Source organism: Aplidium turbinatum, chromosome 4 (assembly GCF_918807975.1).
Source record: "Aplidium turbinatum chromosome 4, kaAplTurb1.1, whole genome shotgun sequence".
NCBI lineage: Eukaryota > Metazoa > Chordata > Ascidiacea > Aplousobranchia > Polyclinidae > Aplidium > Aplidium turbinatum.
Genome location: NC_137475.1, coordinates 21,003,583 through 21,018,270, shown reverse-complemented (window position 1 = coordinate 21,018,270; position 14,688 = coordinate 21,003,583). Strand labels below are relative to the sequence as shown.

At 39.5% G+C, this 14,688-nt stretch overlaps 1 pseudogene; it reads right to left on the bottom strand.

Moving 5' to 3' along the window:
• Positions 1–13,766: 13,766 nt before the first annotated feature.
• On the bottom strand, positions 13,767–14,400 carry LOC145768969 (uncharacterized; annotated as a pseudogene).
• Positions 14,401–14,688: the final 288 nt, after the last annotated feature.

Sequence of the window (14,688 nt, the reverse complement as noted above, 5' to 3'; positions counted from 1 at the left end):
GAAGATTGTCTTCCTTGTATTAGCCTACCACTCTTTTGACCGAATCTTTACAACGCGCATAACTTGCATACAAGAAAAGGTCTTACTGTGATTGAAATGAAACAATGCAATATCTTATAAACTTGGCTTTGTGAAACAGTGGCGTAGTGTACGCAGGAAGGGGGGATTTAAAAAAAATTCATGAGACCATTCTAAACGTATCAACATTTAGTTCACAGCAGAAACAAAAGTGGGCTTATGACAGCTCACGAAACGTAGACTTGTAGTTGTGCTGATCATCAGAGCTACAAGATGATCGAGAAAGCTTGACGAACACTAGCGTACGTTTTTTGTTAAAATTAGTTGGTTAATGTAAAAATGCAATGTAAATCATGAATGCAATCCACTCTACGAAACCAAATTGCTAAGATCTCGAAATCGTAAAATAAAAACGGTTCCGTCAAAATGAAACAAACGTTTGTTTTAAAATCGTTTCAACTTAACATTAAAGTTGCTTATGCTTGGAGATGTACCATCAAACGGTGGAAACGGTTGCCTAATAAAAAATAGGCTAGCCACCAGCAAAAGACAGACCGGTTATTCAAGCTGGTGGTGAGCCTGGGTCTACAATAGCCTTCAGCAGGGCTACTAAACAAATGTTAGCAAAGTTCCATTTTGACAAGTTAAATATTTTTGCGATCCGGTAAATATTTCATATGCAACCACAAAAATTAAACAACCAGTAGACTACGAGCACCGAAACACTTTTTAGGTAGTATGTAACACGACTTGGATTTTTGTCTGACACAAACAAAGAAGTACAAAAGGAAAAAAGTGTATTGTGTTTCTTTGTAGTGTAGCTGTGTGGATCGCACATCAGAGAAGACGGCAAAGCGTTGGGGGGTCTGGGGGCGAAGCCCCCAGCTCTTTGAATAATCACAAAAAATTGCTTTTCCCTAATGGAAATCTGTTGAAAGAGGCCCTAAAATGTGACGATGAGGTTATTCTTCCAGGAGCCCTAGGTCCACCTTCAACACCCAGAAGGTCCGGATTCGGACCGCGGTCCGCCAGTTGAGTAGCCCTGGGCAACAGCTTTGGTTCAAGCATCTGTACTAAACTTATAAACAACAAAAGCAAGCAAACTATTTAGAAATTTCGATGCCAGCTAGGCTACTCAATTTTTCACTTTTTGTTTCGTCGCAGATAATTTCTTGGATATAATTGCTTTATCTTTACACAAATAGGCTACGTGTTTACTAAACTCGATTTACAAAAAAAAAAGAAACATAGAGGATGACGCTTTTAAATAGAACCCTAATAAGCCATAAAACAATGCAAAAATTTCAAACATCAAGCTCAGTTGGGGAGTTTTAATACCTAACCCCCCTCCCTGAGTACGTAGCCTACACTGTTATGAAATCATTAGCAGGAAGAAAAGACTTTGTTTGAATTAGGTGACCATTGAAGAGGTAAACCTACGGTATAGCGATCTATATACACAGGTCTTGACAGCGTGTAAACTGGAAGCTTGGCCAAAGGCTGATGTACTGTAATTTTGATTTTAAAATTTCAACTGAATTTACTTTATATCTCTTTGAAATGGTAGTTTTGAGAATTCAATTTGCTAAAGTGTAATCATTGAATCTCAAAACACTACAAAATTCGTAATATTACGTTAAAAAAATGACGAATTTTCGCATTTACCAATGTTGCCAGATGAATTTTGGATTCCCAGCAAAAATACCAAAATGTACTTTTTATTTGAATCGCAACAACACCACAGAAGTAACTCAAAATCGCACAAATTATACAAAAAGACTACATTTATTAATTAATATTCAAATTATTAACTGAAACTAGCAATTTTGGTTGCTAACAGATCAGTCTTCAGTCAAATTTTAAGCTGCAAGTTGTCATAGCCTGTGAATAGCGGTCGCCATGGCCTACGAGTTGCATTTATCTAACTTTTTAGCGTATTTTCAAACTGATTTATTGGGCATCATGTAATTTTCCATCTAAGAATGACACAAAATTGCTATTTGCTCCTTTGCCTTTTTTGCAAATAATAATCTTTGGCTTCAATTTAGTAGGGTTGCCAGAGGTTAATATACAAAAGAGCCCAAGCTTATGCAAAAAGTAGCCCAATTTTTTGGGGGGTTCTAAAATCGAGCCCAAAATGGAGCCCAAGCAAAGAGATAGGCTATTATACAAAATTATTCCAGAGCACTTTATCGTCAGTCCCAAATTATAAGTGTTTTCCAGTTCTTCACATCTTTCAGACAGATTGGCAACCATGCATTAACTCAACTGTTTGTCAAAATAACTACAAACAAGTAGCCTACCGGTACCAAAACACAAAAAAATGGTTTCATTACCTTTCGTAATATTTAGTTTTATAATATTTAGTAAAGTTTTAGCTAATATTTAGTAATATTTAGTAAAGTTTTAGCTAACGCATCAAGAGTGTTCCCCTCAAGACCATCAATAGTTTTGATAACCCACCAAGGTCGATCAACGTAGAAACTATCTTTTTTTTCCACTCATATAAATTGTTAAAAAAAAATCATTAGCCTTTTTTTTCTCATCTTTCTACATTTGTAAAAACTTTATTAAGGTGTTGTGACCATGCCATAACTGATTGTCCTGCTTTGGCATCATGCACGATTGCACGTTATAGCGTCCGTGTTTTGTCGCTTCTACCTTGTTCTAGACCCCTGCTATGTTTGACATATATTGTTTTTCGTTGTGATGGTCAGAAATAAAAACAAACTGAACTGATGTCCACTGCATTTTCATGAAAACCTGGATCACTTGAGTTGCCAGGATTGCCAGATATTAAAGCCTAAACATGCACATTTTTGATAATTGGCATCTCTATACCAAATTGGTAACCCTTCCTGACCGAGGCCTCCAAAAACGCTGTTCCTCAATGAAATAACTACGAATTAAGTAAAAATCTTAAACATGATACAATTTTTACATAAAAAGTTATATTATATTTTTAAAAAAAGTAGCCCAATTGGACGCCAGCCAAAAAAGCGCGCCCAACGCGAATTTTTGGCGCCTGGAGAAATCAAAAGTAGCCCAATTGGGCGTAAAAGCGCCCAATCTGGCAACCCCAAATTTAAGTACTTTTGTGACACATCTATAAAACGAAAGACAGCTTAGCCTATGTATTCAGTTACTTTTTTTTCAACATGAACCTTGATCAAAACCGCAATGGTCAAAGTCAAAATCATGAAATTTGAAGATAAAAAGTGAGACCCCTGTACATGAGAGAAGATGCGAACGGGAAATATGTAACAGTAAGCACATGTTATCTTTCAAGGATTATCACGGTTGGCTTCAACCGCTTTGATCTGAGTAGCTCGAGCCTGAAAGCCGCTCTGATCTTCTTTTCAATTGCTTTTGTGACGTCACAATTGTCCACTCAGGTGCCGCGTCTTAGTCTTTGTTCTCGGAAGCATAAGAGACAGTGACTTGGCCGCTTCAAAAGCGGTGAGAACGAAGAAGGTAGTCACAAAAGAACTTCTTTGATTTTTGCCTTTGAAAAACTGGTGAGGGCCTTGGAAGGGAATTTAATTGAAAATTGCTGTTTCCGAACTTGCTTGTTTTTACATGAAATTAATTTAAACGTAGTTTTGACTACTACTGGTGTTGTTTTAACGATAAATATCCTTATTTTCTCAGTAAACCAAACCAATTCTCCACCCTTTGACAACCCTTTCCCTATTGTTACCTTACAATGGAAAATGTGTGCGTACTCACTGGATTAAATCACTGTTGAACGGTTTTCCTCAAATACTCGCTAAACCCTGGTTTCTGTTGCTTCAATAAGAATCATTTTAAGTGATTACTTGGGAACAGGCTTTCATATTCGGCGATATCAAAGCTAATATCAAAGAAACGACTTCAAACAACATCCCGAAAATTTTGCGACTAATCTAAGGTTGGGAGTAGATTATAAAATGTTAGTAAAGGTGATTATGATGCTAATGATGATTATTGTTATGTTGCAATTGAAACAATGCAACTATAATATTTTAACATTTACTGACTGCAAATATTATTCTGAAATAAATGCGATTCATTGACCTCCTAATTTCGACTTAGTGACATAGCTCATAATCTTGAGTAACTTATTAAACAACTTGGACTACCTGTTCAGTGTTCATAGGGTGCGTACAATCAGCAAAATATAACTTTTTGAAACTTTTTATTGGGACGTTTTCAACGGTTAGTGTCAATTTAAACACGATTTTCGCAATTAGTTCAAAACACCTTAAAATACAAATAACACAACTAGTAATAACCGAAATATGGATTCATGCAAACGACAAAAGAGGTTATAAATGGAGGGGGTTTTGTTTATTTGGCAATTTTTTCAAATCTAATTTTAGCCCTAGTTGAAGGATATGCCTACAACAAGATATTCTAAGACCTTTGATAACTTCCCTCCGATCGTCCTTCACCATGAAAGTTACTTTGTTCAAAGACTAACAATTAACATTTACCAAATGCGAAAATTGCCATCCTACATTTTGATTACCTTATTTCAAGTTCAAATGATACATTGCTATGTCACTAGTAGTGACCAACAGGTTGCAAAATAGCAGCAAACACTTTTCTGGTCTAGATTTTGCGGTCAAGTAGGTTTAACGTGTACAGTAATTATGACTTGTGCGCATGACTACGCGCATGCGCAAAAGCTTGACATAAATGAAACATCACAGTGTAAATTTTAACGATCTGTTTTAGTCTGATGCTGCGAGTTCGCTGTGGCAATAGCGAATTGCACTAGCTTTCGGAACAAAGTTCCCTAATCATGTGCTATGAGTCATAGCAAAAATCATTCGATTTGGTTTTAGATGAAAAGGAAAAGGGCTTTGCCCGCGCAGGTTCGAATCCTGCCGACGACGCCAGTTAAATGTCTGTTGTATTTCCAGACGTTTAATATAAAATAAACAATAATAATTGTAGCGATAGCCAACCAAGTGAGAAAACCATGTACCTCTTGTTACTTACTGATTCAGTGTATAAAAGCAACGCAATATATAGTAAGAAAGAAACGCAAAACAATCAACTAAGGAACGTGGTACAGAACGCTCAATTGATTACACGCGCAGTGCGGTAGTACTCAATTCCAACGTCTGTAGGCCTACCAGAAAACGCTGAACTGTGATTATGTAGTGAGGCTGGTCACGAGTTACATATATTCAACGTAAATAAAATGACGACTATAACACCTCCCCCGATAATTTTTATACACAAAGAAAAATATGAACAAGACACCGAATTAAACAATAACTCTCAAAGTCCGAAACGGGCCGGAGGTCTGCGGCGACGGCTCGACCTTCGTGGGTTGTGTGGCCCGAATTCCGGTACAGTCGGTGTGTCGTCCGAATCCGTTCGAGCTGAGGTGGAGACAGCGGAGGAGTCGACTGTTGGTGCAGGAGTTTCTCCCGGCTCCTGGTCCTCCGATGATGCATAGCGAGGTTGCAGTTGGTCCATATGGCGCCTCCACGTCGGACCATGTGGCAGCAGACGTACCAGGAAGATTCGGCTACCCTGTCGCTTAATCACCTCGGCTGGAACCCAACGAGGGTCCTGGCTCCGTCGTGGAGTGAATGATAGCGCGTAACAGGGATCTCCCGGTTTGAAATGTCGTTTTGTAACTTCAGAGGCGTCCGTGTTGTGAGGGTTTTGTCGGGGTACCACTTGAGACGGTGTGGGGAGAAGCGTGTCGATCTTGGTTCGAATCTGACGATTGTTGAGTAATTGGCTTGGAGAGTAGCCACTCGGAGTGGGCGTGCGTCGATACTGCTGTAGGAATTCCAAGACTGCTTGTTTCGGGGGCAGGGAAGATTTGCGAAGTGCTTGCTTGAACGTACGTACGAGGCGCTCCGCCGCTCCATTGGTTTCCGGATGGTAAGGGGCACCCGTGATGTGTACCATACCCCTCTCCTTACAGAAAGTTTGAAATTCTGTGGATTTAAAAGTAGTAGCATTATCGGTAACTATAGTATGGGGATAGCCGAAATGAGCAAAATCCTCTTCTAGCAGGTTGATAGTAGCTGTTGACGATAAGGAAGTAGTAGCATGAATACATGGGTATTTAGAAAAAGCATCAATGCTGAGTAACCAATGGTAACCCATGAATTCTACCGCATGATCTATGTGTAAGCGACTCCACGGTGCTTCTGGAACCGTCCATGATTGGACCTGGGTTTTAGATTGCGGTTGACATTCGCCACAGGTACTGCACTTGTGACAAAGTTCCGCGATGTCTCGATCGATGTTTGGCCAGTAGACGGACGTCCTTGCCAACTGCTTCATTCTCTCAATGCCGAAATGTCCTTCATGAAGCAACTGAAGGACGGAAGGACGAAGTTTGGAAGGGATGACCACTCTGGAACCGTAAAGTAGACATCCGTAACAAGTAGAAAGAGAGTCTGCGTACTTACGGAACGGTTCGACCGGGTCTTGTGGAGAAGACTTGGCCGACCATCCTTCATGAATGAAACGCATTACCGTGGAAATGATAGGATCTTTAGAAGATTCTTTACGCAGTGAGGCGGCATTTGGGGTCTGGACCTGCAAATCCAAAGCATCGATAGCACAGACGATATCAATGTCATCCGCACTTTCCTCTTCATCGAAGACTTTATCCCCTCCTGCTGGTAAGCGACTCAAAGCATCAGCGTTTTGATGATCCTTTGTCTTCCTGTACTCAATAGTGTATGTAAATTGCGACAAAAAGAGTGCCCAACGAGCCAAACGATTTGCTGCCAACGAAGGTGTCGATTTGGTCGGGCCAAAAAGACTAAGCAATGGTTTATGATCTGTGACCAAAATGAATGATCTACCAAAAAGATATTGATAGAACTTCTTTAGCGCAAAAATTATCGACAAAGCCTCTTTCTGAATTTGACTATAGTTTCTCTGCGAGGCTGTTAATACTTTTGAAACGTTTGCTATAGGCCGTTCTGTGCCATCTGGGTAACGGTGAAACAAAGTAGCACCGATGCCCACACTAGAAGCATCACATGCGATACCTACCGGAAGTGACGCATTGAAATGTGTAAGAACCTCATCAGTAGATAGATGATGCTTCAGCTGAGCAAAAGAGTTTTCCTCTTGTTTTCCCCATCTCCAAGGAATGTCCTTTTTCGTGAGATGGTATAGTGGTTCTGCTACAGTAGAAGCGTTCAACGGTAGAAACTTCGAGTAAAATTGTAAGGAACCTAAAAATGAACGAAGAGAAGATACGTCAGTGGGGGCAGACATCTCCAGTACGGCGTTTACCTTGGGACCTTTGGAGATGCCCTGCCTGGACAAAATGTGTCCGAGATACTCTACCTGAGGTTGTGCAAACTTACACTTGTCTTTCCTACACCTCAGGCCTTTTGAGTGAAGTCGATCGAGGAGCCGTCTAAGATTCTGGAGATGCTCCTCAGCAGTAGTGCCACTGACAAGAATGTCGTCTAGGTAGACTGCAACCCCTGGAAGGTCGGCTGTAAGGTCGTCCATGATCTTCTGAAAATAACCTGGAGCAGAAGATATGCCAAAAGGTAAAACATTTTGTAAAAGTACGCCACGGTGAGTGCTTAATGCGAGTCGTTTTCGACTGTCAGGACCAAGTCGAATCTGATTGTAGGCATCAGCCAAGTCTATCTTGCTGAAACCATACCCACCACCCAACTTTTGCATTAAGTCTTCTGGTAAGGGTAACGGGTGACGATGGGTCTCCAGGGAAGGGTTCACCGTGACTGAATAATCGCCACATATGCGTAACTTGGCCTTCGCTCCTGAAGAGTTTGAAGGCTTACGGACTGGAACAACCGGTGTGCCCCAATCGCAAAACTGAACTGGTGTCCATACACCACGTGCAATGCCCGAATCATAGGCTTGTGCTAAGTCCTCCTTTAGCGCGAAAGGTACATGCCTAGGTTTGAGAAAAACAGGTGTAGCATCAGACTTAAAATCTATGTCTAGTTCATAATCTCGTAAGCACCCGAGTTCAGGCTTAAAAACATCTTTGAACTCGTCACATAAGAGGGAGCATGCTTTCTCCAGACTCTTATCAGGCTTGTCGTATGACTGGATACTCTGTAAAGTAGAATAGTTAGACAGAAGGAATTTATCGATAGAAATTCCTAAAGACGAAATTGCATCACGACCTAGCAAGTTCAGTCCTTTGACTGTCGTGACTACAAAAGGAATATTATCTGACCTTCCCGTGGAAGGACAAGTTACCTGGGCCGTGAAAGAACCCGTGATTGGTACTAGATGCTTGGTAGCAGATTGGAACTGCGACACTGGTGCTTGCAATTGAGGTGCGCCTACCCGAGTCCAGACGTCGTTGGAAAGGAAATTTCCATTTGTAGCAGTGTCCAGTTCTAAGTGTGTGGTTACCGAATTAATGGAGATCGGTACTTCCAACTTTGAATTTCGAGGTTTTCTGCAAGAACTAGAAAGCATGTTAATTTCCTCGATACAATTTACCTTAGAAGGTTTGAACTGTCTAGCTTTCTTTCGACAAACACTCTGTAAGTGTCCCGTAATATTGCAGAAATGGCAAGTGGCTTTCTTAAACCTACAGTCATTGGCGTTGTGGTTGGAATTACCACAGCGATAGCATTCTTTATTTTTAAAAGAAAAGAAAGTACCTGTAAGTTGCCTAGTTTTTGGAGGTTTGCTGATGGTCCTTACTTTCGCAACTGGTGCTGGTAGAGTGCCGTAAACAGTTTCTTTGGCCACCTTGGCTGCCTCTTCGGTTTCTGATGCAACCTCCACCGCACGTTTGAAAGTAAGTTCATCAGCTCTGATTTTGAATAACGCCTTAAGCACCGCCTCGTTACCTATTGAACAAATAAAACGAGTACGTAAAGCTTCGTCCAATGGATTTGAAATGGACGAGAAGTCACAGGTGGCAGCTGCCTGGCGTATGCGGATGGCTAGTTCTTGAGCTGTTTCACCGGGCTTGCGCTTCATTTCGCTCCAGAAGCGGAATCGCTCCCTCACGATGAAGCGTTTTGGGTCGAATTGTTGAGCCATGTAATTTGTAATTTCCGTCATGGTGAGATCGTTGACTTCTTTTGGGTTTGTTTCCTGCGCAGCCAAATTTGTTAACATTTTGTAGATTGTAGGTGATTGATTGGTGAGAAAAACCTGTGGCATTTTGTCTTGTGCGACTGAATGTGCTGCTACAAAGGTGTTAAACCTCTTCCAATAATCTGCCCACAGTTCAGTGGTGGCATCGAACGTTACGAACTTAGGTAAAGATACCTGTTGTTGTATTGTTGTTGGTTGTGGTCTTGAAGTTTGGGCTCGTATTTCTCGTAGTTGTTCAAGGTGGCGCTTTTCTTGGTTGGCAATTTGATCTTGATGACGTTGTTCTTGTTCTTGGTGACGTTGTTCTTGTCTGGCAATTTGCTCCTTCGTCTGGCGTTCTTGGTTGGCAATTTGTTGTTGCAGGACTTCGATCAGTTTCTCCATGTTTCTAAAATCCTGTAGAAATTCTGTAAAGATCCTGCCGACGACGCCAGTTAAATGTCTGTTGTATTTCCAGACGTTTAATATAAAATAAACAATAATAATTGTAGCGATAGCCAACCAAGTGAGAAAACCATGTACCTCTTGTTACTTACTAATAATAATAACGTTATGGTTTTATTTATTGTCGCTCTACAACAGCTAAGGTCTTTTAGCGACAGGGCTCATTTTTAATTTGTATCAGGTTTACGATGTTATCACATTATTACCCGACTCATTCTCACTGCGCTATGCAGGATAGAACACAATCGGTACCGTTTTTAAAGTCTTCGGTTTGACCCGACCTGGAATCGATCTCAGATCTACCAGCACCAGAGCCGAAGGCGAAACCACTCGGCCACTGAGCTGGTAATTGTTACTTACTGATTCAGTGTATAAAAGCAACGCAATATATAGCAAGAAAGAAACGCAAAACAATCAACTAAGGAACGTGGTACAGAACGCTCAATTGATTACACGCGCAGTGCGGTAGTAATCAATTCCAACGTGTGTACCAGAAAACGCTGAACTGTGATTATGTAGTGACGCTGGTCACGAGTTACATATATTCAACGTAAATAAAATGACGACTATAACACTGAGGCTCTGAAAATGTTGCTTGTGTATATTCGACGTGAATATCTAAAGTTTTGTTTGACCTCGAATCTATACATTCAGCATCAAGTTTCAACTAAAATGGCAAAAACCAAAACATAAGATGTAGAATTTTACAAGGGTCAAAATTTTACAGCAACGTAAGTTACCGCTAATTCGAAAACACAACACTACCTGCGTTTGGAGGTAGTTTTGGAACTGATAAAGTTTTACTGTGAAAAATAGGTGCAATGGATGATGGAATACTTCGATAAGTCAGTGCTCTTTTTCCCCTCACTCTACTATGAATGCGTATGAAGCAACTTTCTCGTCGTTCAATGAACAGACAATCCATTGATTTTAAAGGGAAGACTTTTCAAAAAGCTGTATGGAAAAGAATTTGCACATTTGTGACCACTCGAAAATGATATTCATAAACAAGGATTTTATACAAGCCATGGGAAACCGAAATCAACCTCAGTATGAGTTTGATTATATAAAGCAGCCATCCCAAGCTTGTTTACTCACGACCCCTTTTAATCTTTCTAAAATTTCCACGAGTCTGCACTGTAAAACAATAACAGTGCTAAAAGCACATTTGTGACATTTATTAAATGACTTAATTTGTTTAAACGAAAACTGAAAACAAGTTACTGACAGGGGCGTAGACTGCACAAAACTTTGGGTAGAAATAAGTATCTTTGCCCATGTAAGTGAGCTTGGCAACAGTTCACCAAACGAGGAGTACCCATAGGGCTCCCTGAAAAGTTTTGAAAAAAATACTTCAAAGTTACGCATTCTGAGAGTGCTTTCAGTCTAAATTAATAATAAAACTTTGTCAAATGATGTAGTAATAGAGTGTGAAATTTTCATTTAAAAAATTTCGAGGAGTCAGTTGCTCCCTTTTTTTTTCACCTGACTACGCCCATGGCTACCTGTACTCGAAGCCTGTTACTTTACACGTAACTTACGAGAAACAAAACTAAAAGCAAGCACATTTATTCAGTGCGATGGGTGAGACTGATTTCTGCCACAAAGCAAGTCCAGCCGTGGCTCAATTTTTGTCAATGCTGGTCTCAAGGCGGTTTCAATGCTGCTTAGTCTGGAATGGTATTTTGTTTGATTGCTGTCAACTTTGAAAACGCTGACTCGCACATATACGTGGAGACAAACGGCAGGAGAGCGGTTGCTGTGGAATCAGATAAAACTGGATATTCCGCTTTAACGATAAGTCAAAAAGTGTGAAGGTTTTTTTCCAAAAAATACAACCCGCAACTTAGAATCAAGAGATGGATCAGCACGTTTTTCCTGAGATTTAAAAAAGAGGCGCTTGGCACTTTGTTTTTACAGTGCAAATAGGTTTTGGATCCAATCTAATTTGGTATTGTTCAATTCTGAAAGAAAATACTTCTGAAACTGTTTCAACAGCTTTGACAAGTGTTTGATAACCACAGGCTTAATAACATTTGGTTCCACATCATTGTTAGCCAAGAACTCTTCAGCAAATGTGAACATTGCAAATGAGTTATTTTCAACCTCTTGTTTCCAGATGCTTAATTTTTTGATGAACGCTCACTCTTGAATTTCAATGTAAAAACATTGATGTTTTCTTTCTGGAAGGACAAGTTTAGTTTGTTCAGTTTTTCAAGCAAATCTAACAAATAACATAATTTCAAAAGTCAGACGTCATTGCAAAAATGGTGGACCAAGTCTGATTTTTTTTTTATTAAAAAAATTACGACTTCATTTTGAACTTTCATAGAATTTTTGAAGCTTTGACTTTTAAAAGCCACTTAGCCTACACTTCATCATCAGTTGCCATCTCCACTTGCAGCAGGTTGCGCATCAACATAGGTATTTATTCACAAGAGTAGCAATTTTGACCTAATTCGCTCAGTGTCTCTAAACTGAGTCCAGTCCATGCCTGAATGTTGTCTTGCCATCGATTGGGTTATCTGCCACGTTTTCTCTTTGACTTTACCTTCTATGCAAACTTTGCAGATTAGAGGAGGAGGTACTTTTTTAGCTATTAAGGTCTTTCAATAAATTACAATTAACAATGTGTAAAAGTAATATGTGTGTCACTCGCATGTCGCACTTTTGCATGAATCCCAGCTGTATGTCTTGTCATTGCAGCAGCCCTTCAGTACACTCACCAACACAGTTTTTCCAAAATACAGTTATCGTTCGATATTTTTAACTAATTAATTATTATCTATAGATTCGATTAGTTTTAATTTTTCAGTATTAGGTTACTAACATGCAGTCCTCAAGCATTCTGTGTCTTCAGCAACACTAACCTCTAGTCCGCAAAAGCACAATTTATGATCTCATAAACCAAAGTGACGAATCAAAAAGTTATGCTTCCGGCTGTGATACGAATAAAGACACTTTTATCTTCCTTCACTTAACGAAGTCCCACTATAACAGTGATATGCCTATTTACGTATAATCTATAGCTCAGTTAAGAACAATGTTTTGAACAATTGCACCAGTTTTAACAACTGCATTTTGAATTAAACGTCTGAAAAGTGCTATAGCATAATACGCAGTAACCTACTTTGTGTAAAATTGGTATACTTTCTGTGAACCCTGAAGATTGTTACGCGCCCCTTGCGGGTTCGCGACGCCCAGTTTGGGATGTCCTGATATAAAGTAACTACATCCAGTAGAATGTTTTACTTGACATGGCACCCGCTGACAAAGCATTCCTACTTTGACCATCATGTTGTTATTATTTGCTAGTTGACATTAACGTTACCGAAACCCCTTCGTTCATTCATTACACTGTGCTGCGTTTGAAAATTTTTTCGCAAAGGTCAAAGATGTTTTAAGTGTTTCTGAATCAATTTTTTGCGCTGAAGTCAAAAATGCAACCAGTTTTTTTCAATCAGGTCAAGTTTTTTTTTTATCACATGTTTAATTATGCTAGCTTTGGTCATTATTGTGCACAGAGAAACTAATTTCTGTGGTAGCTTAATTGGTCATGCATGTTGTCAATTTTCGCAAGATGGTATTTTTATTTGAATGCAAGGTTTTTGCAATGACAGCCATTTTAAATACTACAAAAATATAATGACACAGTGAAATAAAGGCACTTACAACTAACCAAGAAAGCTTCCTAACACATAATTTTGTTCAACGGCGAACAACCTAACAGTAGAAGTTAATATGTACACTATAGACACGTGAACACTTAACATCACAGATGTGTTTTAAATGCGAAATACTTGCCAACATCAATGTGTGAAATAAAAACGAAGTGTTCAAAATAGCATAACACAGAAAACGTTGTTCGGCACATGATGATATTCCGACGATATATACAATAACAATATAAATACAAATGATTTATGCTGACAAAAAGTGTCGCTTCAAAGATTTTCTTCTATGTGTGGAATTGGGAAGATCTCTTTTTAAGCACCAACAGTAATCTGCAAGCATGTTTACTTCCCAGTATCCTTCGTACCTTTCTTCCATCTGGCGAAGGTCTTCGTGGAACCTCTCTCCATGTTCTTCTCTGTAGTCACCACAGTTGTCAGGAAAGTAATCCGAATGCGAACTCAGAAAGTGAATTTTCACAGACATCCGGGCTCCAAGGGTTGAAAGCTTTCAAGCAGCTCTTTAACCTGTGCTTCGTAATCAGGGCTTCTATGCTTCTATTCTTTGGTGAGATTTAAATCTCGTGTTAGGTCATTCAGCTCAAGCTGTGTAAGAGGCTTGGGTTGGCTTGTACTTTGCTCTGCATCCCATGTGTCTTGTTCACTTGCTTCGCTCTCTGTTGATGAAAAACACTCCATTTCACTTATTTTTCCAGGTGGTTCTGGAACAGGTATACCAGGGCCATGTGATAGTGGTTTCATGGCTGAAGGAACATCAGGGTACTTCACATATTGTTTGTTCTTCCAGTTTATTCCTGAAATGAAAAAGAACACTGTTACTCTTAAATCAAACAATAAATGAAAATGCCTCCATACAGTACAAGTATCAGCATACCTTGTAAGTTGGTCATGCGAAAATAACAATCAGTGACATGGTCTTTTCCTTCTCTCCATACCATAGGAATAAAAAAAGGAAAGCTCTTTATTTTCTTTAGACTCCATAATCTCAAGCTTTCAATGAATGCTCTAGAACATATGTGCGGAGCAAATGCCTTGTCCTGATCGCCTAGTTTTACTCCAAAGTACTCATAATATGCTTTCTTAACAAACTGCATAATTTTTGCTTGGCGACTATGCAGGGTGACCTTGCCACATAACAGAACCTGTCTGCATCATTTTTGCACTTTCTCATTGTACTGTAAAAACAAAACTTATCATTATTATACAAACGTGTCAAATATACTGACGTGGTAAAGTATTGAGTGCACATAAGTTTTTACATAGCTAATTTCCAAATAAAATACAATAACTATCATCTTAACTGCACACTAACGCAACCTGTAAAAACCAGTTCATATGTTTAACTTTTCAAGCATCGGGTGCATTCGTCATGTTCTTCTCATTGTGATGTCACTAAAGTTTCATCAAAACTTAATTCATTTGCTAAATTATTTTTATGACATCACGAATCTCAATCGCA